The sequence below is a fragment of the Pipistrellus kuhlii genome, unplaced genomic scaffold, assembly GCF_014108245.1.
Source record: "Pipistrellus kuhlii isolate mPipKuh1 unplaced genomic scaffold, mPipKuh1.p scaffold_m20_p_10, whole genome shotgun sequence".
Classification (NCBI taxonomy): Eukaryota; Metazoa; Chordata; class Mammalia; order Chiroptera; family Vespertilionidae; genus Pipistrellus; species Pipistrellus kuhlii.
The window spans coordinates 16064943-16088758 of NW_023425405.1; the positions used below are offsets into that span (position 1 = coordinate 16064943).

Consider the following 23816-nt stretch of genomic DNA (forward strand, 5'->3'; position numbering starts at 1 on the left):
TACATCTACAACAAAAAGTTTTGGGGTCCACGGGCTCTACTTATTTGTCTGGAGAATGCAAAAGAAGGAGGTGAATTACTGCCTTTGATTAGCTTGGTCAGAGTAGGCTGCCATTCATGAAATGTGAATGCACACACATGCATGGTACCTGGGCTCTTGTGGGTTCAAATCCCAGCTCTGCCACTTATGAGCTGTGTGAGCGTGAATGAGCAAGGGACTTCTCTCTCAGTCACAGTTGCCTTATTTGTAAAATAGGCATAATGTCTACATAGTTTGTGTGCTTGTGAAGATTATTGAACTTCATAAATGACCTAGCTCAGTCCCTGACACATAGGAGGCTTCTCTAAATGGTAGTTATTAATTTTTTTAACCAGTAGCATTAACTAAATACGTAAGAAACAAACTATCAATATAGCCAGAACTAAACATGAACTCCAGGAGAAGGAAATGCAGTCCTCATCCTGTGATGAAACTAGCCAGCAATGCTCTTGGGAAGTGGTAAGCCATGGAGAAGGCCATGACAGAGACAGAGTGGAAAGGGAGCCATGTAGGTGAGGGAATCACACCAGCAAAAGCCCAGAAGTGGAACTACGAATCCTGGTGCACGAAATCCGTTGAGTACTTGGGGAAGAGTAAGTGGGACTTGTACCTATTGGATGTTTCTATTTCACACAAAGTGCAATAGACAGAGACTTAGCACGGGAGCAGTGTGTGATGAAAATGTTAGAAAACGTTATCTGCAATGAACTAGAACATGGTGATACCAGCACTGAAGAGCTAGTATTGAACATAGAGTAATGAGAGTCTGAATCAGGACAGTGGATATGAAAACAAAGATTGAATATAGCAGGAGAATTAGCTAACCAATTAGGAGAGGGAGAAACTCAAAGACAATTCCAAGGAATATAAGTCCGAGGAGCTGGAAAGGTCTCTGCATTGTTCCAACTGGGAAACTGGGATGGGTTCCATTCTTGGGTGGGTATCCTGGGCGAGTGTTTACTTTCAGCTAGAAACTGCACACAATGAGGCTTTCCTACAGGCCTTTGTAGATAGAAACTTTCAATGTTTGTTCAGAAAAGGAGAGAGATTACTATTAGAGAAGTCAGTTTGGGCACACTTAGTATGGCAGCAGTAGTACAAAAGCTGAAGGTGGGTGGCAGTGATGCTGATGAGAAAACAAGTGTAGAGAGAGCCAGAGGCCATAAAGACATAATGGACGCCATCCAAGAAGACCCAACAAAGTCAAGGAAGTAGGGAGAGTGTGGGGGCACCAGCTCTGAAAGGACACTGAGGCCATGTGGGCAGCACCCAGGCCTAGTGAGCACACCTCTTATTCTCTCCAACGATGTGGTATCTGGCCTCTGGTCCTCCTGCAAGTCCATGAAATATCTTTACCCAACAAATATTTATTAAGCACCAACCAAGTCTCAGTGTCTTGATTGGGGCCAGGGAAAATAATGGTGAGGTATAAATAGATATGCTTTCTGCCTTTATGTCCCTTGTGGTAAGCTAGGAAACCAAAGCACAACAGGGTCAGAAATCAGGCCGGGCCAGGATGAGGGTGAGAGGGCCTCAGGAATGAGGGCAGGAAATTGGGCATCAGGCTAGATCAGTGTCATCCGTTTCTTTACTTCCTATGTGAATAAGGAGACAGGGAATCCATGTGAGAGGAATGTTAGCACTAACTTGCTGTGGTTGGAGCCATACTGTGATTAGAGTGAATACGCCAGGGCTCTTTAGAACTAGGATTTTGCCTAAGAACTTTCCACACAGCTGCATAGTTCATCCCTTCCAGTTTTTTTTGTTTTGTTTTGCTTTCTGTGGAAGGATATGTTTTCCTGTCTTTCTTTAATATCAATCTTAAAATGAATATACTTGGGGAATCTTAGTTAGATAGATGATCTTAATAACCTAAAATAAATTTACACAAATGTATCCTAACCTTGTTTAACTGTCTGTATTAATTCTTTTGGGGTATTCTATTTCGTCTGATTTTTTTCTCTTTCTTTTTTTAGAGAAGTACTTAAGTAAGTTCTTATATTGGTACTAAGTTTATCATTTCGTGTTTCAAGGTGAACCTTCTCATTCTGATATAGTAGGTTCTGGTAGGTAAGTCCATGTTTACCTTTTAGGATTTTGTAAAATCTGATCATTTATGGGAATAGTGAAGGTCAGGCTCTGTGGTCCAGCCAACTTTGAGAGGAAAGTTTAGGGTGTGGACAGGAAACAGATGGCCAGAACCAGAAGTCAAGGGCTGCCTGAAATCGTGGTTTTTGATTTGAAGATAAAGGGCATGTAAGACCTTGGGTGAGTCCCTTTTCCTTTAACTTTCGACCTTGGCTTTCTCATCTGTAGTAGGGGTTGGTGTTTTCTTTGGGGGGGTTGGTGGTAATTTTCACTTTCCTTTTACTTTTGGTATTATCTAAGTTTCCTTTACAATGATCATATACTACTCAAGTTAAAAACAATAAGGCATTTTTTTTTTAATTTTATTTTATTGATTTTTCACAGAGAGGAAGAGAGAGGGATAGAGAGTTAGAAACATCAATGAGAGAGAATCATTGATCAGCTGCCTCTTGCACACCCCGTACTGGGGATGTGCCCGCAACCAAGGTACATGCCCTTGACCAGAATCAAACCCAGGACCTTTCAGTCTGCAGGCCGACGCTCTATCCACTGAGCCAAACCGGTCCCGGCCAATAGGGCAATTTTTTATTTTATTTTTGGAAAATGTGATTCTATGACCCTACAGATTATGCTTAAGGAGATTTAACTTTCCTTTGGATTTATGGAAATAAAGAAAGAACTCAACCCCAATCTGGTGGTGGAGTAAATTAGCAAAAGTAGAGTGCCCCCCCCACCCCCACCCCGGCTCAGAGCTGCAGATTCATTTATTCACACACTCATTCAACAAACTTTTATTGGGCATCTCCTCAGCTCCAAGTTCTATTTTGAGCACTTAGGACAGCAACAGAATGCCAGAATTGGGAAGTGTGTGCATAATGCTTTTCAACCTTTATAGAACCAAGTGGTGATCAAGAAAGTACATTTTTATATCTTCAGATATAATATGGCCCTGGCCAGTGTGGCTCAGTTGGTTAAGTGTACTGAGAGGTTGCATTTCCCATTCCCAGTTGGGGCACATACTTGAGTTGTAAGTTTGATCCTCTGTAGGGGATGTGCAGGAGGTGGTCGATGGATGTTTCTCTCTTCCCCTCCCCCTTCCTCTAAAATCAATAAAAGCCTATGTATGTGCTGTACCCCCGTAGACTGTGTGGAGGAAGAGAGGCTGTTGCCCACAAAGGCTTTCCAAATAAAAATGCCCTGTTGTTTTAATTAGTTGTTATTGAGTTTGACTAGCAGGTGCAGTTCTATTCTGCAATGATAAATAATTTAAAACTTGTACTCTCACCAGATGTTACAACCACAAGTTAAAATAAGCCAGACTCTCATACATGTTATTCCTCAGAAACAGATCTTCATGCCATGCTGGCTTTCATGTGCTTGGCAATGACTCACCGCATCACGGCTGCCCTGAAACTGGTGTACACACACCTCATTCTGAGGGTTCCAGCCCAGTCCTTTTCAAATCACCCAGTTTTCCATAACCTAGACTGCATACCTTGTTAATAAAACCATTTTCCCTTCTTTGTCCTGAGCCTTAGCCTGTGCATCTTTCTGCTCTTCGTCTTGTCCTGTCCTTCATTTGGCTCTCCCACTGAATCCTTCAGGTGGGGATTTTAGATTGGTAGAAGGTACTTCATTCTGTCACCAAAAATATATAAATCGAATACCTACAAAGTACAAGAGATTGTGCTGACCCATAGGGATGAGTGGACAGTCCAGGCAATGTCCTAGCAGTCACCAAGCTCATATTCTAGGTGGATCAGAACTTTGTAGCAGTGATTTTCAACCTTTTTAATCTCATGGCACACATTAACTAACTGCTAAAGTTCTGTGGCACACCAGTAAATATATATTTTTTGCTGATCTGACAAAAAAGGGTATTGTTTAGATGTTGTCTTTTTTTATTATTATTATTATTATAAACAATCTAAGGGAAAAGAGTTTAGTATCCCTGCCTAAATAGTCAGGTATTACATTTTTTAAAAATTCTTGTGGCACACCAGTTGGAAATCACTGCTTTAGAGAAATCTTTACCAAAAGATATTGGGGGGAAAAAATGGCAAAAAGACACTTTGTATTCATCTCAAATTGAACTATATTTTTTAATCAATTACGTATTTGAAGATACAAAGAGCTAACTAGTTTTGCCATTTATTATTCTTCACCTATCTCATGGGAAGAAAAAATTAATAGGTATATTCTGATTCCCTTTTTGTTACTGTGCTTTATCTAAATTCCTCTCCACCTTTGTCTCTGTATTTTTCAGTGCATCTTAATGTATGTTGCTCTGGTCCATGTGCATCTTCAACACTTGATTGGCTTGTTTTCCTATGTCCTCCCATCCATGCACCTATTCTGTCTGCTCTGGATTACATAGGCACAAGCTTTTGTATCCTCAAGAAACACTTTTGATAGGGGAAGGAGGAACAATGTCAAAGGGCTCAAATTCACCTCTCTTCCTAGTCAACAAGTACAAAAGCATGCTAGGCCTTTTATGTTTATCTACAAAGATGAACTGATTACAGCACCAATAATACGGTAGATATATCTGAATAGAACATATATGTTCTATATAATTGAAGGAACACAGAGAATCACAATGGTGGGAAGTAGTAAAAAGCTTACTATTAAAAGCGTGGGTGCCGAAACCGGTTTGGCTCAGTGGATAGAGCATCGGTCTGCAGACTGAAAGGTCCCAGGTTCGATTCCAGTCAAGGGCATGTACATTGATTGCGGGCACATCCCTGGTAGGGGGTGTGCAGGAGGCAACTGGTCGATGTTTCTCTCTCTTCGACATTTCTAGCTCTCTATCCTTCTCCCTTCCTCTCTGTGTAAAATCAATAAAATATATATTTAAAAAAAAAAAAAAAAAGCATGGACTATAGCATTAGGAGCTATGCTCTCAAATACCAGGTCTGCCATTTTCCTCATCTATAAAATGGGGAAAAAATAATAGTACCCATCTCATAGGAGTTCTGTAAGAATAAAAAGAGATAATATGTGAAAGTAGTAGTAACAATGCTAATCACCTAGTATTTATTAGGTAATTATTATATATTATACAATTATTATTGAATTACTGTTATTTATTATTTATTTACTAGAGGCCCAGTGCATGAAATTCATATACGGATAGAGATCCTAGGCCTGGCCAGCGATCAGGGCCTATCTGCGGGGCGACTGGCAGAGCGATTGTGGGGGCCCCAATGACAACTACCTTGGCTGGCCTGGTGCAGCCCACTCACTGGCCCCCGCCCTCTGTCACCACTGCTGGAGGGGCCTGTGGGCTGGGGGCAGCTCCTGCATTGAGCGTCTGCCCCCTCATGATCAGTGCGCACCATAGCAATTGGTCGCTCTGCCATTTGGTCAATTTGCATATTATTGGGTAGGATTTTTTGATATAGGATTTACTAAATATCACTATTAATTATTATTATAACCTATTTTGATTCCCTGCAACACAAAGAATTAAAGATATGTTTTTCTATTTGCCATAAAGCAAAACAAAACACGAAGGTTTTCACCCTGGCCAGTTTTTCCCAGTGGTTAGAGCATCGGCCCTCTGACCAAGGGGTCATAGGTTAGATTCCTGGTCAAGGGCACATACTTCTGTTGCAGCTTTGATCTCTGGCCCTGGTCAGAGCACACACAGGAGGCAACCAGTAGATGTGTCTTTTTCACATTGATGTTTCTCTCTCTCTCTTCCCCCTTCCTAGTTCCCTTTCACTCTCTAAAGATCAATGGAAAAAAATATCCTCCTGTAAGGATTAAAAAAACATGAAGCAAATAAAAACATAAATAAAAAATAAGTCTTGCTTTATCTCAAAAAAAAAAAAGAAGCTTTTCTTTCTATACGTATCAGAGATATAAGAGTTTAAGAAGATGAAGAGCAGGAATTTGCTATTGAGGGAAGTTTTGAGTGGCTATAATTGGTAATCAGTCTGAGGAAGGACTGCAATGTCTCAGCTCGAAGAGTTCACACCATTTCAAGTTAAGCCCTTTTTTTACGTTTGGCCAAAGAGATGTGTGAGCCCTGGCATATCTGCTGGGAGCCTGCAGTGCTGTTTTATCCACAAAGAGATCTTGAGTCACACATGCTACTGCTCCCACTGCTGGGTTTGCTTTCACAACAAGCAACTCTCTCACTTTTCAAGATGTGAACTTATTACATTCCCAGCTCATGCTCTCCACACCCAATGTGAGTTCCTCTTTCTGATCAGAAGAAAGAGCCCTATTGTAGAATTGGGTTATCTGATTCAGAGGCTCACAGACATAAATCAAGGGAATGAAAACACTCTCGCTGTTGTAATCGTTCATACATTTTTATGGGCCTCTGAAATACTGATGGTTAGACATTCAAAACTAAACATTTATACTACACTAGAAAAACAACAATTTTAAAAAATCCATTGGGTCTAAGTTGTCCTTTCCCAGAATGCTATCACCAAAAATTTTTACATGATTTAATAGCATGGCCAAGCAATGATTAGGCAGCATGCATGCACACACAAAAACATTTTGGTCACAATGCTTGAAGCTGTGACCTTGAAACTGTAAATCAAAATCTTTTCACGTGTAATGTTATTCTGTAATCAGAAAATTATTTTCCATTAGGAAGTTAATAAAATATTCCTTTAAAATGGTCTAAAGTATTCAAGTAGCTAAATGTGTTCAAAACTTCCCTTCAGACCAATTTTCACCTAACAATTCCTCTGATCCTAAAAGAACCCACTTTATGGTGATCAGTGGAGCACCAGGAGTCTAGGACCTATCCAAGGTGACCATTTACCGTAATAAAAATTGAAAATCTGGATTAAGTACCTCACATGCTGGCCCATAACTTCATTTTTTAGTTGGAAAAAAATTTGGCTTTATGAATTAACACACAGTTTGAAGCAGCAGTGATTTTTTTTACAGTCTATATATGTGACACTTATAATTATCAATCTTCCATCACCTAAAGAAAGGCGGGATGATGTGTTGTGTGTACATGATGAAGTCTAACAGACCTGGATTTGAATCCTGAATTTTCCAACCTACTAGTTGGGTGACCTTGTGTCAAATTACTTATACATCTCTTGCTTCTATTTCTTTATGTAAAACAATGCAAATAATTATTCTGCCTCACAAAGGCATTGTAAAAGTTAAGGTAGTTAATCCACACAGAGAAATTAACCCAATGGCTGACAGGTAGTACATGCTCAACAAATGTTTCATGTTGTTATGAAACCATATTTGGTACAAAATAATATTTTACAGATTTTGGATTTTTATTCATAAGTCAATTCAGTCGTTATGATTTGCTGCATCCTCACTACAAAGCTTCTTTCCTACATCGATCTTGATACATACTAAGATGTTTCTATTAAGGTTGGGAAAGAGTTAAATCTTTTGGTCACATCTGAGTGGACCACACCAATATAAATGGCATATGAGGATTTTACAATCACATATTGTAACCATGTGGTTGATGCCTAATTCATCAATGATATATCATTTACTTTAAATATAGCATATAAACATTAATCAGAATTTCACCTGGAGAGTGCAATTCAGCAAAAATAGTTCGTTTTTAAGTGGAAAAAAGTATCGAACAGATTTTTTTCATCTAGAGTTGGAAAGTAAAGGAACTGTTGTTTGTTTAGCATCAACCAAGTGCTGGGAGAGGTGACGCACTTTATATCATTTAATTGTCAAAACAACCCCATGCCTTTTATGTTAGTCTCCTCAGGCTCCTCTGACAGAATGCCATAGACTCAGTGACTTATAAATAACAGAAACGTATTCCTCATGCTTCTGGAGGCTGGGAAGTCCAAGGTGCTGACAGACTCAGTGTCTGGTGAGATTCCACTACCTGGTGCATAGGCAGCTACCTTTTCACGGTGTCCTCTCTTGGCTGAGACACAGGGCGCTCTTTGGAGTCTCTTTTATAAGGACACTTATTCCCCCTGATCACCTCCCAAAAGGTCATACCTCCTGGTACCATCACATTGGGGGTATGTTTTTAACATATGAACTTGGGGGGACACAAACATTCAGTCCACAGCAGACATGGCTATTTTTAATCCTGTTTTACAGTTGAGGAATCTACGGGTCTGAAAGATTAATTAAGATATCTACCTTCATATCGCTAGGGAGTGCAATCTGGTTTGCCTATCCCAAATCTAAAAACATTTTCCGTTATAATAAATTGATCAACAGAAATTTTCCTTGGTTTTCTTGGTTAAAGGTTCCAAGTAACTCCCTAAGATGGGAAAAAAATAATTTAAGGCAATTTTGTGGCCACAGACTAAATGAAGCTATTGGGCTTAATTGAACTGTTCTTTATGCTCATTCAGCTAAATTGCTTGCATGTGTAGACACAGTCATTGTTTTGTCTACCCTCAAAAAAATCTCCCATGATATTCCCATTTCACAGAAAAACAGAAACAGAGAAGATCAGGTTTCCCCCTCAAGCAGAAGAAGGCTGTTGGCATTAACTGTTATTGGCTTCCCTCTGGATTTCTCTCAGTAAGACTGGATTCACCATTAGGACAGGGACTTAGTCACATCATCACTCATAAAGGCTTAAGGCTGTCAATGACCTTATAGATAATCATCTGCAGTGGAGTGCTGCTTTTTCATTTTGGGACCACACATTACTATGAGTCTCTGATGAAAGCCATAGACTCTCCTCCAAGAAACAGGCACACATGCACCCACAAAACCTGGTCCTTATTTTCAGAAATGTCATGGACCTCCATCCACAGAACTCTGGGCCAAGAATCTTTGATCTAATGAATTCTCAAAGTTTCATTTTATGTATGAAGAAACTTAAGTCTAGGGATGGTGACTTGTTCAAGATAAGCAGAGGCAGGTAGGCTGAGGCAGAGCCCGCCTGCACAGAGCAGACCCTGGATGAATGGATCTGTCTGTAAAAAAATTTTTTTAATATGCCATGGCTATTGATTAGGAAAATAGAGCATGCTTTTAGAAAAAATAGTGCATACTACAGTGTATTGCCTGTAGAATTTTTTATTTATTTAAGAAGTTTATGAAGCCGAAACTGGTTTGGCTCAGTGGATAGAGCATCTGCCTGCGGACTGAAAGGGCATGTACCTTGGTTGTGGGCACATCCCCAGTAGGGGGTGTGCAAGAGGCAGCGGATCGATGATTCTCTCTCATCGATGTTTCTAACTCTCTATCCCTCTCTCTTCTTCTCTGTAAAAATTTAATAAAATATACTTTTTAAAAAGTTTTTGGCCAAGATCGATTTGGCTCAATGGATAGAGCGTCGGCTTGGGGACTGAAGGGTCCCGGGTTCGATTCCGGTCAAGGGCATGTGCCTTGGTTGCGGGCATATCCCCAGTAGGGGGTGTGCAAGAGGCAGCTGATCGATGGCTCTCTCTCATCGATGTTTCTAACTCTCTCTCTCTCTCTCCCTTCCTCTCTGTACAAAAATCAATAAAATATAGATTAAAAAAAAGTTTTTGGATAATATTTCTAAATAACAGGAGGTTAGATCAGGTTACTTCATGGTGAATAAAATGAAAAGCAAAGAAAGGTAAGTGGATAGGCAGGATGAAAACAGTTAACTGGTAGGAAACTGGGCATTAGACTTTGCCATCTGAGTCAAGAAGGGGGAAAAACTGTGATCATTTTGCAAATAGAACCCGATTTGCCTTCAATTTTGGAAGTCTTTTATTTGATCTATGTGGTGTTGGCATGAATTCTTTAAACGAAGCTTAATTATGATACTTAGTTATTATGTAGGATTTCTTCATCCTTACCAGCTTCATTTTAGCAATTCAAAGGGTATTTCCTTCTAAATATGAAAGAAAGAAAAACTGATTTGAAGCCTAAGAGGATTTGATGTTTTACCTTCACCGCTACTGTCTTTGGGAGGATAGGGCAGATGGGAAGGGACGCAGGCACGTTTCCTTCCAGAAAGCAGGATCATTCAGACCTGGGTTTGAATCCCAGCTGGGTCACCAAGGGTAACTCTACTTAGCCTTTCTAAGCCTATTTGAAAGGAAATGGCCGTTATAACTGTCCTTCCTCATACAGTTTTATGTAAATTATAAATATAGATAATACATAGAAATAAATGGATGGATGAGTGGCTGGGTGGATGATTAGGTAATATATAATACTAGAGGCCTGATGCATGAAATTTGTGCAAGAGTAGTCCTTCTCAGCCCTGGCTGCCTCGGCCACCCTCGCAGCCCGGGTTTCATCTGGAAGGTGGTCCAGATGGTTGTTCTGCTGTTCGGCCATTTGGTCGATTTGCATATTATGCTTTTATTATTGTAGATATAGGAATGTATGATTAGTGCTCATTAATGTTACTTGTTGTCGCTATTTTCAGCTGGCTAGAGGACATGGTAAGGAAGGTGCTATCAGGAAAGCTCTCTCCAGCGTCATCTCCTAAGAAACTCGGCTCCTCAGCAGCTACCCTCTGGGGTTTCTGAATCACTGAGCACGTGCCCAGTCCCCATATCTTCAGACAATCTGGTGTCTGATCTCTACTTTGTTCCAAACCTGTCTTGGCAGCTACCTTGAAAGTGATGGGAGAATTATGGATATGAAGTCTCTGTGCTGAAAAGAAAATCTATTCCTTATTTTTAAGACTCTTTCCTCATTTCCACTCCTGGCTTAAAATCAAGATAAAAATGCAAGACAGTTTGGTATCTAACATATCAAGGCCTTTTTCTCAATAATCTATATATTTATCATTCAATTAATCATTTATTTCAAATAGTTTATTTGCCTTGTGGAATTATATATTTTGTCATATTACATAATTATGGTTTCAGTACCACAAAAACAGTAACCAAAAGCTTCTCAACAATTTATATATTTTTAAAATAGATTTTATTGATTTTTTTACAGAGAGGAAGGGAAACTGATAGAGTTAAAAACATCGATGAGAGAGAAACATCGATCAGCTGCCTCCTGGGGATGTGCCTGCCTCCAAGGTACATACCCTTGACCAGAATCGAACCTGGGACCCTTCAGTCCGCAGGCTGATGCTCTATCCACCGAGGCAAACCGGCTAGGGCTCAACAATTTATATTTAAGTACTAATAAAGAAAGATGTGCCTAGTTTTCGCAAGACGACTTTTAGGTATTTTAGTCTACATTACTGATTTTATTCCTTCTAATAATGAAAAAGCCAATACAGATGATATGTAATGTATTGGGAAGTTATAAATCATTCAAATGCATACGCTGTAAACTTACCACTTAGCTTAAGAACTAGAGCATTTCCAACACCAGTGGACCTCCCTGCAGGGGGAACCAGGCACACAACTTTCTCTGTATTATTAGTACGCGTTTATATATACTATTGAGAGACTTTCGTTGCTGCTTCAGAGAGGACAAGAAGCCTGCCTGTCTAAACACAGGGCCAGCGGGGTCCTTCTGCCGTCTCAAGCTGAGGAATTTGGAGAAGTATTAGAAGAAGTCTTACGAGCAAAGAATTCTCATCAAAATCAAATAAAATTGGAACGAAGACTATCAAATATGTCTGCTGACTGTATCTGCCCTGCTGTTGGGGTTCTCACTGATAAGCCAGCTGGAAGAGGTTTGCATTGGAGCCACCATGGGGCCAGGTGGGAATGGCAGGCAGGAATGATTAGACTATTTCAAATTCTTACTCAAGGGAAATCTCCCTCAACTGCCTTGAAGTCTTCTAGGGAAGTTCTTGATCTTTAGTATTCCAAAGGTCCCTAAACTTCAGCGTTACAAGAAAGTATCACGGATGCCCTAGCTGGTTTGGCTCAGTGCATAAAACGTCAGCCTGCAGACTGAAGGGTCCTGGGTGCGATTCCGATCAAGGGCACATGCCTGGGTTGCAGGCTTGATCCCCAGGAGGAGGCACGCAGGAGGCAGCCAATTAATGATTGATCTCTCATCATTGATGTTTCTGTTTCTCTCTCCCTCTTCCTTTCTCTCTGAAATTAATAATTTACTAAAAAAGAAAAAGTACCACTGGGCATAACACATGAGCTTGTTGTGATGGTTTAGTGGCTATGTGAATAGATTCTCCCTCATCTGAAATGAGGTTAAAGAGGAAGCATAAGCATACTTTGGGACTAAAATCACTTCTTTTCACTAGTTTGCTGTCAATAGCAGTACTCATCAACAGCTGGAAAACTAGTTTCAGTAATTCAGATTCCTCCATTTTTTATTTTTATCATTTATTCTAGGATCATAGAAAAGTATAACTTTGCACTATTTGTAAGTAAAGAATTTGATTAGCATGTTAAATATGTAAGCTGTATTCCACTGCGTGGTTTTTAAACACTTGAGTTTAAAAAACACTTCGTTTTTGAAACACTGTTTAAAACGTTGGGAACATACCCATTATATTGAAAAGCCTGATTTGCTCATTATAAATCAGTTTTATGTATGCAGTTTTTAAACAAGTTTTTAATGTTTTGCTAGCCTGCCAGAAGTCTCCAGGTAGACTGAACATATTTTCAAAACTGAATTTCTTTGAACATATTTCATAATGAGCCCGGGCCTTCCTTCCAGCTAGTTGAGATCAGTGAACAGTGACGTGGTAGTTGAGATTAGTACCAATTGACTACGTTAAAAATATGAGGGTTTATTTTCCATTTTAATAGCTCCCTGCATCACATACAGTTCCTTTGTTGGAATAAGAATCTCGGTAGAGTACACATCAGCCACTATAAATAGCAGCCAGCAGCCTGTACGTTCAGGAGCGCCTCCGGAGAGTGTATTTTAAACCGCACATTGTTTAGAATAGGAAATTCTTTCGATGTTCACATTTTCCACTGTGGGTGACAGGCACTATCCTGGGTCACATCTTCCCCGCACCGGCTTCCATCTTCCAGGGCCGCTCAGGAATCCAGCTGAGAGATGCCAGTGATGGCTCTGTGGGTGTGCTTATCTCCCTAAGGCTCTCCGGCTCCTACTGCCCAGTGGGAACTCTGCGTACTTCAGGGCTCTCCATAGGAAAGCTAGATGACTCCCAGAGCCGGCACCAGCCACTAGGTAATGAAAGAGTCCTTTCTTTCTGGAGCTGGTTGCTTTCCTGTGCTTACTTAGAATAATAGCAGCCACCTATTTTCTTTCTTTCTTCCTTCCTTCCTTCCTTCCTTCCTTCCTTCCTTCCTTCCTTCCTTCCTTCCTTCCTTTCTTTCTTTCTAAATATTTTATTGATTTTTTTACAGAGAGGAAGGGAGAGGGATAGAGAGCTAGAAACATCGATCAGCTGCCTCCTGCACACTGGGTAGGTGCCCGCAACCAAGATACATGCCCTTGACCGGAATCGAACCCGGCCGGGACCCTTGAGTCTGCAGGTTGTTTCTATCCACTGAGCCAAATCGGTTAGGGCAGTCCGCCCATTTTCAATTCCCACAGAAATCCTTGCATGGCTTGGCAGGTCTTTCTGGGCAACTCCAGGGACTAATATGGGAAATTACTAAACAAGAAGCGAACAAACAGACGCGCAGGATGGGCTATCTTGGGTTCGGAGACAAGCAACCTCAGCAACTATCATTCCCCCGCATCCTTCCCCAGGCACCCTTGCAACTGCAGTGGATGTGCACCTCTGCCCACGCCTTCCTTGAGTGGCCCTTCTGTTTCTCTCATCAGTCCTGTTGAGTAGTTCTTGATTTTTCTATTTTTATTTTTTAGTGGGGACCCACTAGGGAAGGTCCATTACTCCCTCACCACTTCTCTTCCCTTTATGAAGAAGATGAGAAACTACTGTGAAGGGGCCTCGGACAAAAACTGTGATCCAGAGAGTGTTGCTATCCGATGCTCTTCCTTCCTGCTACTCCCCTTAGAAGAGTCTTTCATTCTTCCCACGTAATTGTGAAAGCCAAACATCCCAAATGTATGTCTTCTGAGTCAGCATCCTCAAAAGCATCATTAATACAGAAGTTCCATAGTTTATCATAGTTTGTAAACCGAACGGGATGAAGTGTTTGTAAAACTCAAGGCTGAGGCAGGATGGACATTCCTAATTCTTTCATGAACATGAACTCTATCTCATTAAGGCACTTGTCAGAGCTCTGGTAGAGCTGAACTGGGAGGCATAACCTCAGAAAGGAGTTCCTTTGCCGTGGAAACTCTGGCTGAATTGCGGAATTACTGCTAGGAGACAAACGCTGGTATCCTGTTGGGTTATGTGGTCAGAAATGAAGGCTCTCTCTCTCCCACTTCTCTGAAAAGTGTTTGGAAATCCATCATGGGCCCCAACCTTGTAAAGGAACACATCCAGGAAGGCACAGTAGTAGCAGGGTTACACCTGGAAACCTTGTCTTGTACTCTGACTTTGGGTAAAAGTTTAGCAGATCTGGACTTCCTCATTGTAAAACAGAACTAATGCTTCGCAGGGCAGCTGAGAAAATTAAGTGAGATGTGGACAAATGCCATCAAAAGGGTAAAGGATGGTGCACGGGAATCATGCAGGGGTTCCTGTCTGATCCATTTAAGTCAGATTCAGTCCTATTTAACTCTATATGGAGTTGCAAATTTCATTCCAGTCCTATCCTGTGTTTTCACACCCCTCACTCTGTCTTATGCTCAGGCACTCCAGGCTTTCAAAAGTCAGGCAGAAAAAATGCTATAAAATGTTACCTGTCACTCTCCCTGGAGGCTATCCCCCCTAGAGAGGATGTGGGATGCCAACTGCAGATTAGAAGAAGCAAAGCCATTTTATCTTTTCTTTCCCTGTAGTCACAAATGGAGGAGAAAATTCAAAAGATTTTAAATGATGGCTTTTTTTCTCACCCCAAAAGTCCAACTCAATAGTCAGCCTCTAGAAAATGCCTCCCAGAGGCCCCCACTCAAAGCAATTGATTTCTCACCTTGGATTTCCCATATTACCTTTGATCGATGTTAATTATTATCACTTATTTTATATATTTGTTTGTTCACAGGTCTGTTTTCCCTATCAAATGGAAGGCAGATCTAGATTTTAAAACAAACAAACAAACAAAAAAAACCCTACATTTTAATTCACTTTTATTTCCCCAAAGGCCAGTATGCAATGTTAAGTGAAGGAATGAACAGATACTTCAAGCCCTACCTGTGTACCAGAGCTTTGTTCTGTTTGCTAAGCTGGTTACGGGCAGTCAGCAATGTTATCGACCTTTGTGGAATTCCCCACGCACTGACACTACCCACCCCTTCCTTGGAATTCCATCCTTCCCCTGCTGAGTCACTGGGATTTTGACTTCATATCTCTTTCTCTAGAGATATGAAGAAACTCATCTCATGTATTTCTCTGGCTGTTAAGGACTAGAGGCCCGATGCACAATATTTGTGCAAGAGTAGGCCTTCGCAGCCCGGCTTCATCAGGAAGGTCATCTGGAAGAATGTCCGGACAGTCAGTCATTCAGTCGATTTGCATATTATGCTTTTATTATTATACATCATTGGACTTCTACATCAGATAATTTTGACCATTATGCTTATTTAGTTGCATCATGAGGCAAATGATGTTTATATGGTGAGTCAGTTTCCTTTAGTTGGCTGACTTGCTCGAATACTCAGGTCCCTATGTTATTTGTAATTAACATGGGCATTGTAAGACCAGATAATCACCAAATTACAGGGTTTATACCAAGCTTTCAGAAGTCCAACGTGAACAAACTATATAATAGAAAAATTCTCTAATGAAAGACCAAGCTTGCGGTCTGGAGGAGTAAACTTCTTCAGTTAATCCCAGGATGGTCAACCTCAGACCAGTATTTTTATTTTTTATTTTTTCTGAAATAGAGAATGCTTAACATATAAGTTGGGTCTCAAGTTTAAATTCTAACTAGTGGATTGTTTTCTAGTATTGGGATATATTGAATAGTAATAAATCAATTAAAAAAAAAAAAAAGGGGAGTGAAGAAAAGTATTAGGACCCACGATTTTTTTTTTTAATTCTCACCTGAGTATATGTTTTTATTGATTTTAGGGAGATAAGAAGGGAGAGAGAGAGAGAGAAACATCAACTGGTTGCCTCCCATCTACTCTCTGACTAGGTATGTGCTCTGGCCTGGAATTGAACCTGCGACCTTTTGGTGTGTGGCACTATGCTCCAACCCACTGAGCCATCTGGCCAGGGAAGAACCCAGAATTTTTTAACCAAGATATGGGAGTTTGAATTTTTTCCCCGGTAAAATGGAACAATTTTTTTTTTCTTTTATAGAGTTTATTAATCTCAAAAGGTACTGTTTAGAAGAAAAATGAGTATTTCTAAGTAACTGTTAGTCAAGTCTCTAAATTAAAATTCAGATTACTTCAGCTAACATTGACTATGTATGATAGTCAATATTCGGCATTGAGTTTCTTAATTGTAAAAGTATACCCTTTGGTTAATTTATTACCCTAAAATTTGAATTTAAAATAAATGTGGTGAACTGAAACACCTAGAAACGCTGTAAAATAGCCTTGGAATTCAAGCTTTTCATTTTTAATTCTTTCACCCACTGGGAAAGAGTCAGAAGGAAAGATGATTTGAAGTTATCCTAGGAAGACTCAGAATTCTAAAATACCTCGGAGAATCTCGAATTACATCAGCCCTCGCTACTTTGCAACATGTTTTAAAAAGCTGAATGCATATTTCAGGTTCCTGGCTTTCAAATTAGAAGGGACCGTCTGCTACTTTTTGTATAAATATCATCTATTTTGCTTTCTTTGTCTCTTCATGAGGTTTTAAAATTAAAAAGCTTTCCAGATGGTTTTTGGCTTTTAAATAAGAAAAAACGAAACTGATTTTTCTAATTAAATGTTCTATTCTACAAATTAATGAGCATTTGCTTTTCCTTCCTTGATTCTAATAATAGCTTTGTTTCATTGCTCAGTAACTTCAAACTAAAACAGCATCCTAAAGCGGAAGAGCTTTCTCCTAGTCTATTTCTATTCTCTTCTTAAGCTGCCACCGTAAAAGCATCCAAGAATTCTACCAAAAAAATTTACAAATAAATTCAACACATTCGTGTCTTATCGTGGTAGGTCTCCCAGATGTTAGCAAGTGGGTATAACTGAAATCTGTTGTCTTAGTTTGAGCCGCTAAACAGAATACCATAGACGGGGTGGCTTAAAAAAGAAACATTTATTTCCTACAGTTGCAGAGGCTGGGAAATTGAGGATCGAGGTCCTGGCAGGTCCCAGTGTCTGATGAGGGCCGACTTCCTCCTTTGCAGTTGGCTGTCTTCTTGTAACCTCACATGGTGGGGAGGGAAAAAGCAAGATTTCATATGTCTCTGATTATAGAGACATTAATCCCATTCTTGAGGAGTTCACCCTCATGACCTAATTGCATCCCAAAGGCCCCACCTCCTATTATTAACACATTGGGGGGGTTAGGATTTCAACCTATGAATTTGGGGGGACTCAAACATTCAGTCTAAATTATCTATGTCATTCATAAATCTGAAGAATGAATGGGCCAGTAGATGAGGTCTGTATTAATGCCAACTCTTAAATCCAGGGTTGGCACCGCGCATCCAGGAATATCCAGATTAGGGCTTATTCTGTTTTGTGGCATGGTAAGTATGCTCCCACTAAGGGAGATGTTTCCTCACCTCCTTAGCTTAGGTGAGATTTCACCTCCCTTTTCTCTGACTCCACACTCTGATGACTGTGAGTCTTTCTGCCATTCTGGCTAGGGCAATGGTAGTGCCTGATTGGGAAATGAAAGTTCTCCGAGCACTGAAGAGTGATCTGTCTTAATTAGCTGGCGTTTATTGACATTATTTGTCATTCTGATGTATACATCAGTCTCTTATGCGTCTGTGAAATCCCAGTTGCTGGTGCAGCAGAGCTTCTGCATCCTGTACCATGATAAATATTCCAAAAAAGGCCGCTCCATGGAGCCTCTGGGAGCACCAGCCAGCTGGCCTTCTTGGGCATCCCTACCCATTGTTGTCCCTTTTGAACCTAGACAACCAATGACAAGTATTTATTGAGCATCTGCTACATGCCAAAGGAACACTATTCTAGGCTGTATGGGACGCCAAATAGCTATTAGGAAACATCCCTGCATGCAAAAAGATTATAGTTTACTTTAGTGGGAAAAGTTATATATACACGAACAATGGATACATAAGACTGTGAATCCATTTCTCCTTTTGAACCCATATATAGAAATCACAATCACATACTGATCCATGGGATCTATTAATTACAAAATAGGACAGCACCTAACGAAGTGTCATATATATAAGATAAATAATAAACACTGTCTACTCAAAGTAGACAAAGCACAAAATGGACTGTTTCTCTTGCAATAAAATAAATATATGCTTTCATCCAGATCTGACCTTCCCAGAAAAGAAATCAATATTTATTTAGACATTATATGGTATAACAGGGGGGGGAAAATCAGGATTTGAGTCTGGCTATAAAAGTCATGTGTAAATTTGTTATCCAGATGCATAAAGAAAACAGCAGAAAATAAGGTTATGGAATAGAAATATTTAGATACTTTTAACAAGAGTGGTACAGGTTGAGGTTTCTGTAACTTATAATGAATACACTCTCTTTGAAGATCTGACCTTTCCTCTGCACTGAAGATATATTCTTAAAGTCCCCATGATTATTTTCTTATTTTCCTTCACAGTTTAATTGTATCTATGATTAAATCTATATTCTAAAGTATGTCACAAAGGCCCAGATTCAGTTTCCTATGGATAGAAATTATATCCGTGTATATATTTCTTTCCTAGAATTATTATTTTCACTGAGACAGAACCAGAGTTATATGGACATACATCAGCAACCATTCATTCAAGAAACCGATGTCAGAGCAGTACTATTATATTGTGAAGCATTATTTGATTGTTTTATTTTGGGGGGTGCTGGAGAGAATTGATTTCTTAAAAAAATTTTTTTTCAACCAGCTGGCATGCCTCAGTGGTTGAGCCTCAACCTATGACCCAGAAGGTCATGGTTCGATTCCCAGTCAGGGCACATGCTCCGGTTGCAAGCTCAAACACCCCCTCCCTAGAGGGGGGAGGGTGTGTGCAAGAGGCAGCCAATCAATTATTCTCTTTCATCATTGATGTTTCTATCCTTCTCGCTTCCTCTCTGAAATCAATAAAAATATAGAAAAAAAATTAATTATAGTTGACATTTGGTATTATTTTATGTTCATTTCAGGTGTTAAGCATAGTGATTACAAAATTATAAAATTTATGAAGTCATCCCCCAATAATTCTCGTACCCACCTGACACCATACATAGTTATTACAATATTATTGACTATATTCTCTATGCTGAGCTTTACATCCCCATGACTGTTTTGTAAACAATTTATAGTTCTCAGTCCCTTCACCATTTCACCCAGCCTTATCTGGCAGGCCTCAGTGTGTTCTCTGCATCTATAAGGCTGTTTCAGTTTTGTTTGTTCATTTATTTTGTTCTGTAGATTCCCCAGATAAGTGAAATCATAAGGTTTTATCTTTGTCTGACTTATTTCACTTAGTATATTATTCTCTAGTTCCGCCTATGTCATTACAAATGGTAAGATTTCATTCTTTTTTATGACTAATGTACATCTCTCTTATCCACTCATCTATTTTTTTAAAAATATATTTTATTGATTTTTTACAGAGAGGAAGGGAGAGAGATAGAGAGTTAGAAACACCGATGAGAGAGAGTCATTAATCAGCTGCCTCTTGCACATCCCTTACTGGGGATATGCCTGCAACCAAGGTACATGCCCTTGACCGGAATTGAACCCAGGACCCTTCAGTCCCCAAGCCGACACTCTATCCATTGAGCCAAACCGGTTTCGGCTCCACTCATCTATTGATGGGCACCTGGGTTACTTCCAAATCTTCACTATTGTAAATGATGCTGCAATAAACAGAGGGGAGCATATATCTTTTCAAATTAGTGTTTTGGATTTCTCCAAAAGTGGGACTGCTGAGTCATAATTTTCTTAAATTTTTTGAAGAACCTCCACACTGTTTTCCCTAGTGACTCCGCCAACTTATAATTCCAGACTATACAAGTGCTCTCTTTTCTTCACATCCTCGTCTCTACTTGCTGTTTGTTGATTTATTGATGATAGCCATTCTGACAAGTGTGAGGTGATTTATCATTGTTTTAATTTATATTTCTCTGACAATTACTGAAATTTGGGATCTTTTTATATGTCTGTTGGCCATGTGTAGGTCTTTTTGAAGAAGTGTCTTTTAAGGTCCTCTGCTTATTTTTTAATTGGATTGTTTGATTTTTGGGTGTTGAGTCCTATGAATTCTTTATAAACTTTGGATATTAACCCCTTACCAGGTGCATCATTGAGTAGATTGGCTTTTTTTGTTGTTGTTAATGGTTTCCTTTGCTGTGCAAAATTTTTTGTTTGATGTAGTCCCATTTGTTTCTTTTTCTTTTGTTTGCCTCACCCTAGAATGGGCCATTTGGATATTTGTAACATCATTCATGGGCCATACAAAAATATCAACCTAAAAATTAGCCCTAGCTGGTTTAACTCGGTGGATGGCCGGCATGTGGACTGACGGGTTCTGGATTCAATTCTGGCAGGGTTCATGCCCGGGTTGTGGGCTCAATCCCTAGGAGGAGGCGTGCAGGAAGCAGCCTATTATTAATTCTCTCTCATCATTGATGTTTTTCTCTCTCCCTCTCCCTTTCTCTCTGAAATCAATAAAAATATATATTTTTTAAAATTAGCCTGCTAATATTAGGTCAAACATTTAATTAACTCACCCTAATGCCTTGACAGGGCCAGACCAAATGATTTTGCAGGCTTTATATGTCTCGGGGCTGAATGTCCCCCAGCCCTGTGCTAGACAATATATCAGAGAAATGTCCAAAAGTTTACTGCCTATCTTTTTTCTAGAAGTTTTATGACTTTGGGTCTTATATCCATTTTGAGTTTATTCTTATATATGGTATAAGAAGGTGATCTAGTTTCATTTTTTTGCATATATCTGTCCAATTTTCTTAAAAGAGCATTTATTGCATAGACTGTCTTTACCCCATAGTATGTTCTTGCCTCCTTTGTCATAAATTGACTGTATTGGTGCAGGTTTATTTCTGGGCTCTCTATTCTGTTCCATTGATGTATAAATATTTTTATGCCAATCTGATGCTGTTTTGTGGCTTTTGCCACATAGTTAACCGAGGCCAACTGCTGGGGTACTGCACCTGGGATAGGTCAGAAAAAGCCAAAGGCACCTTGAGATCTGCCACTGCCAGTGCTCCATAAGCCTCATCTGCTGAACAGAGCCTTGGGCAGAATGTGAGTTGGGTGAGTCAGGGTCTCATCAAGTCACCAGGTTGGGTGAGTGGTGTTCACCAAGTTAATATCTGTATTTGATACCAGTTCTTGGCCCGAAGCCACTCATCAGAAGTTTCAAGATAGCCCTGGCCAGTGTGACTCAGTTGGTTGGAGTATTGTCCCGTACACCAAAGGATGGCAGGTTTGATTCCCAGTCCGGGCACATACCCAGTTTGTGGATTCCATCCCTAGTTGAGGTGCGTGCAGGAGGCAAGTGATGGATGTTTCTCTCACATCAAGGTTTATCCCTCTCCCTTCCTTTCAATGGGGGAAAAGAAATGAGACACCTATAATACTTTCAACAATAAAGATAAATTTAAAAAAATAATGAGCCGAAACCGGTTTGGCTCAGTGGATAGAGCGTTGACCTGCGGACTCAAGGGTCCCGGGTTCGATTCCGGTCAAGGGCATTTACCTTGGTTGCGGGCACATCCCCAGTAGGGGGTGTGCAAGAGGCAGCTGATCGATGATTCTCTCTCATTGATGTTTCTAATTCTCTAGCCTTCTCTCTTCCTCTTTGTAAAAAAATCAATAAAATATATATTTTTAAAAACAAATAATGAAATAATAAATTTTAAAAAACTAAAAAGAAAAAAATGTTGCAGGGAACATTGATGCAGCTGCCACTTGCCTGGGGCCTGCCACGCTTTGTGGTGGAGTGCTGTCTCAAGGAGTCTTCAGGGTGGAGCTAGTGGAGTTTATCAGGCTGGTGCAGATTTATATTTGGTCACACGGGAGGAGAACTCAACATAGGGACAGTGGCAGCTGTCCCTCCAGCCCTCACCCTGAAGCCACACAACTGAGTTTCTTTCTCCCTGCATGTGTCTGACACCCCCTGCACTTGTCAGAATTCCTTGAGTGTTTTTTAAGAAAGACTGCAATGCGGGCCCAGGCCTGTTATTGCCAAAAGAACCTGGGGCCATGTGCAAGTTGGGTAGGCTGGGTCTCAGGTAGTCCTCAGGGTGGAGCTAGTGGGATTCACAGAGTTAATGCAGACTCAGATCTGGCCACCCAGGAGAGCGGCTCAATACAGCGATGATGGCAGCCCTCACCCCGAAGTCACACAGCTCAGTTTCTCCCCGTGTGTCCCAGGCGCCCCTGGACCCACTGCCCCTTCGCCTCCGCCGGAGCCTAAGGTGAGTGCCTGGGAGCGACAGTGTGTGTGCTGGTGTTTTCAGAGGACACCTGGGGTTCCAGCTGCCTTCTGTTTTTATTGATTCTAGACAGAGGGGAAGGGAAAGGGAGAGAGAGATAGAAACATTGATGAGGGAGAAGCATCGATCGTCTGCCTCCTGCACACCCCTACTGGGGATCGAGCCCACAATGCGGGCATGGGCTCTGACCTGGAATTGACATGGTGACCTCTTGGTCACCGCTCAGCCCCGGAGCCACCCGGGCCGGGCCTCCCTACCAGTCTCGATGTGACTTTATCTTTATATCCTTGGTTTTGGGACTTCTGATCAGATGGTTATCCAGGTTGATGTTTTTATAACTTCGTCATTTTCAATGTGCCATGGGAGGAGGTGAGTGCAGTGTCTACTTCTGTACTGTCTTAACTGGGACTCAGAATCTATTTCTGTTTCATTGTATTGAAGATGTGCTTCCAGCTAGAGGGCAGGGGAGATGGAGGCATACTCCTACAAGAGAGAAACTTTTCTCTCCAGAAAAAAAAAAAAAATAGTTCAGTTGTTAAAAAACAACAACAAAAAAAACAAACACCCAGATTTTAAAGAGCTTAGACAGTAGACCTAAATAATTGTTATAAGAGTTTATACAGAAATGAGTGCGCTCACTACAAGTTAGTTGGAGGGGCCGATTCATAAATGAGGACATAACTATTTATCACATGCAGGCAAACAAGAGCGGCTCAAACCTTCTCCTCTGTCCTTCTAAGATGATATATTACAAAGAAATACCATCAAGCCTAGTAAGACTTCATGGAGGTGGGGCCAGATACTGGTTCTTTTAAAATTAACTATAGTTCAGAGAAGCAAAGGAGCTTGGCAAAAAGAGAAGGACTATCTTTGTCGCAAGAGGAAGGGCAGAAAGCTTCAAACGGTGGCAAATGCCAGTAAACTTTTCCCTGAACAAACGTTCCCTTTAGGTGGATGTTAGGGTGTATTGCATTGATTGAAGATGTGTGTTCGATGGCCAGTGGGGTTATAACCAAAGGTCAGGGTATGGCAAAGGAGAAGAATGAGCAAAGGAATGCTGGGACTCAAAGTTTGGCCTAGGAAAGGGGAAAAAATGCCTCTTTTTTTTTCCTTTTTTTTTTTTTTTGCCTGAACGGTAGAATCATCGATCAGGGAATCTGCATTTCACCATGAAAAATACAAAAGCATCAAAACAGGGCGAAAGGACACCCCACTCCCACACTCCCATCCCGTCTCATCCTAGAGCCAACTCCACACTCTGGTGGCATTGATGGCGG

General features: G+C 40.5%; 1 protein-coding gene across 8 annotated transcripts in view; it reads left to right on the forward strand.

Moving 5' to 3' along the window:
- Window positions 1-23816, forward strand: part of CALD1 (caldesmon 1) — a 186323-nt gene that overhangs the window by 85254 nt on the left and 77253 nt on the right. The window lies entirely within an intron of this gene.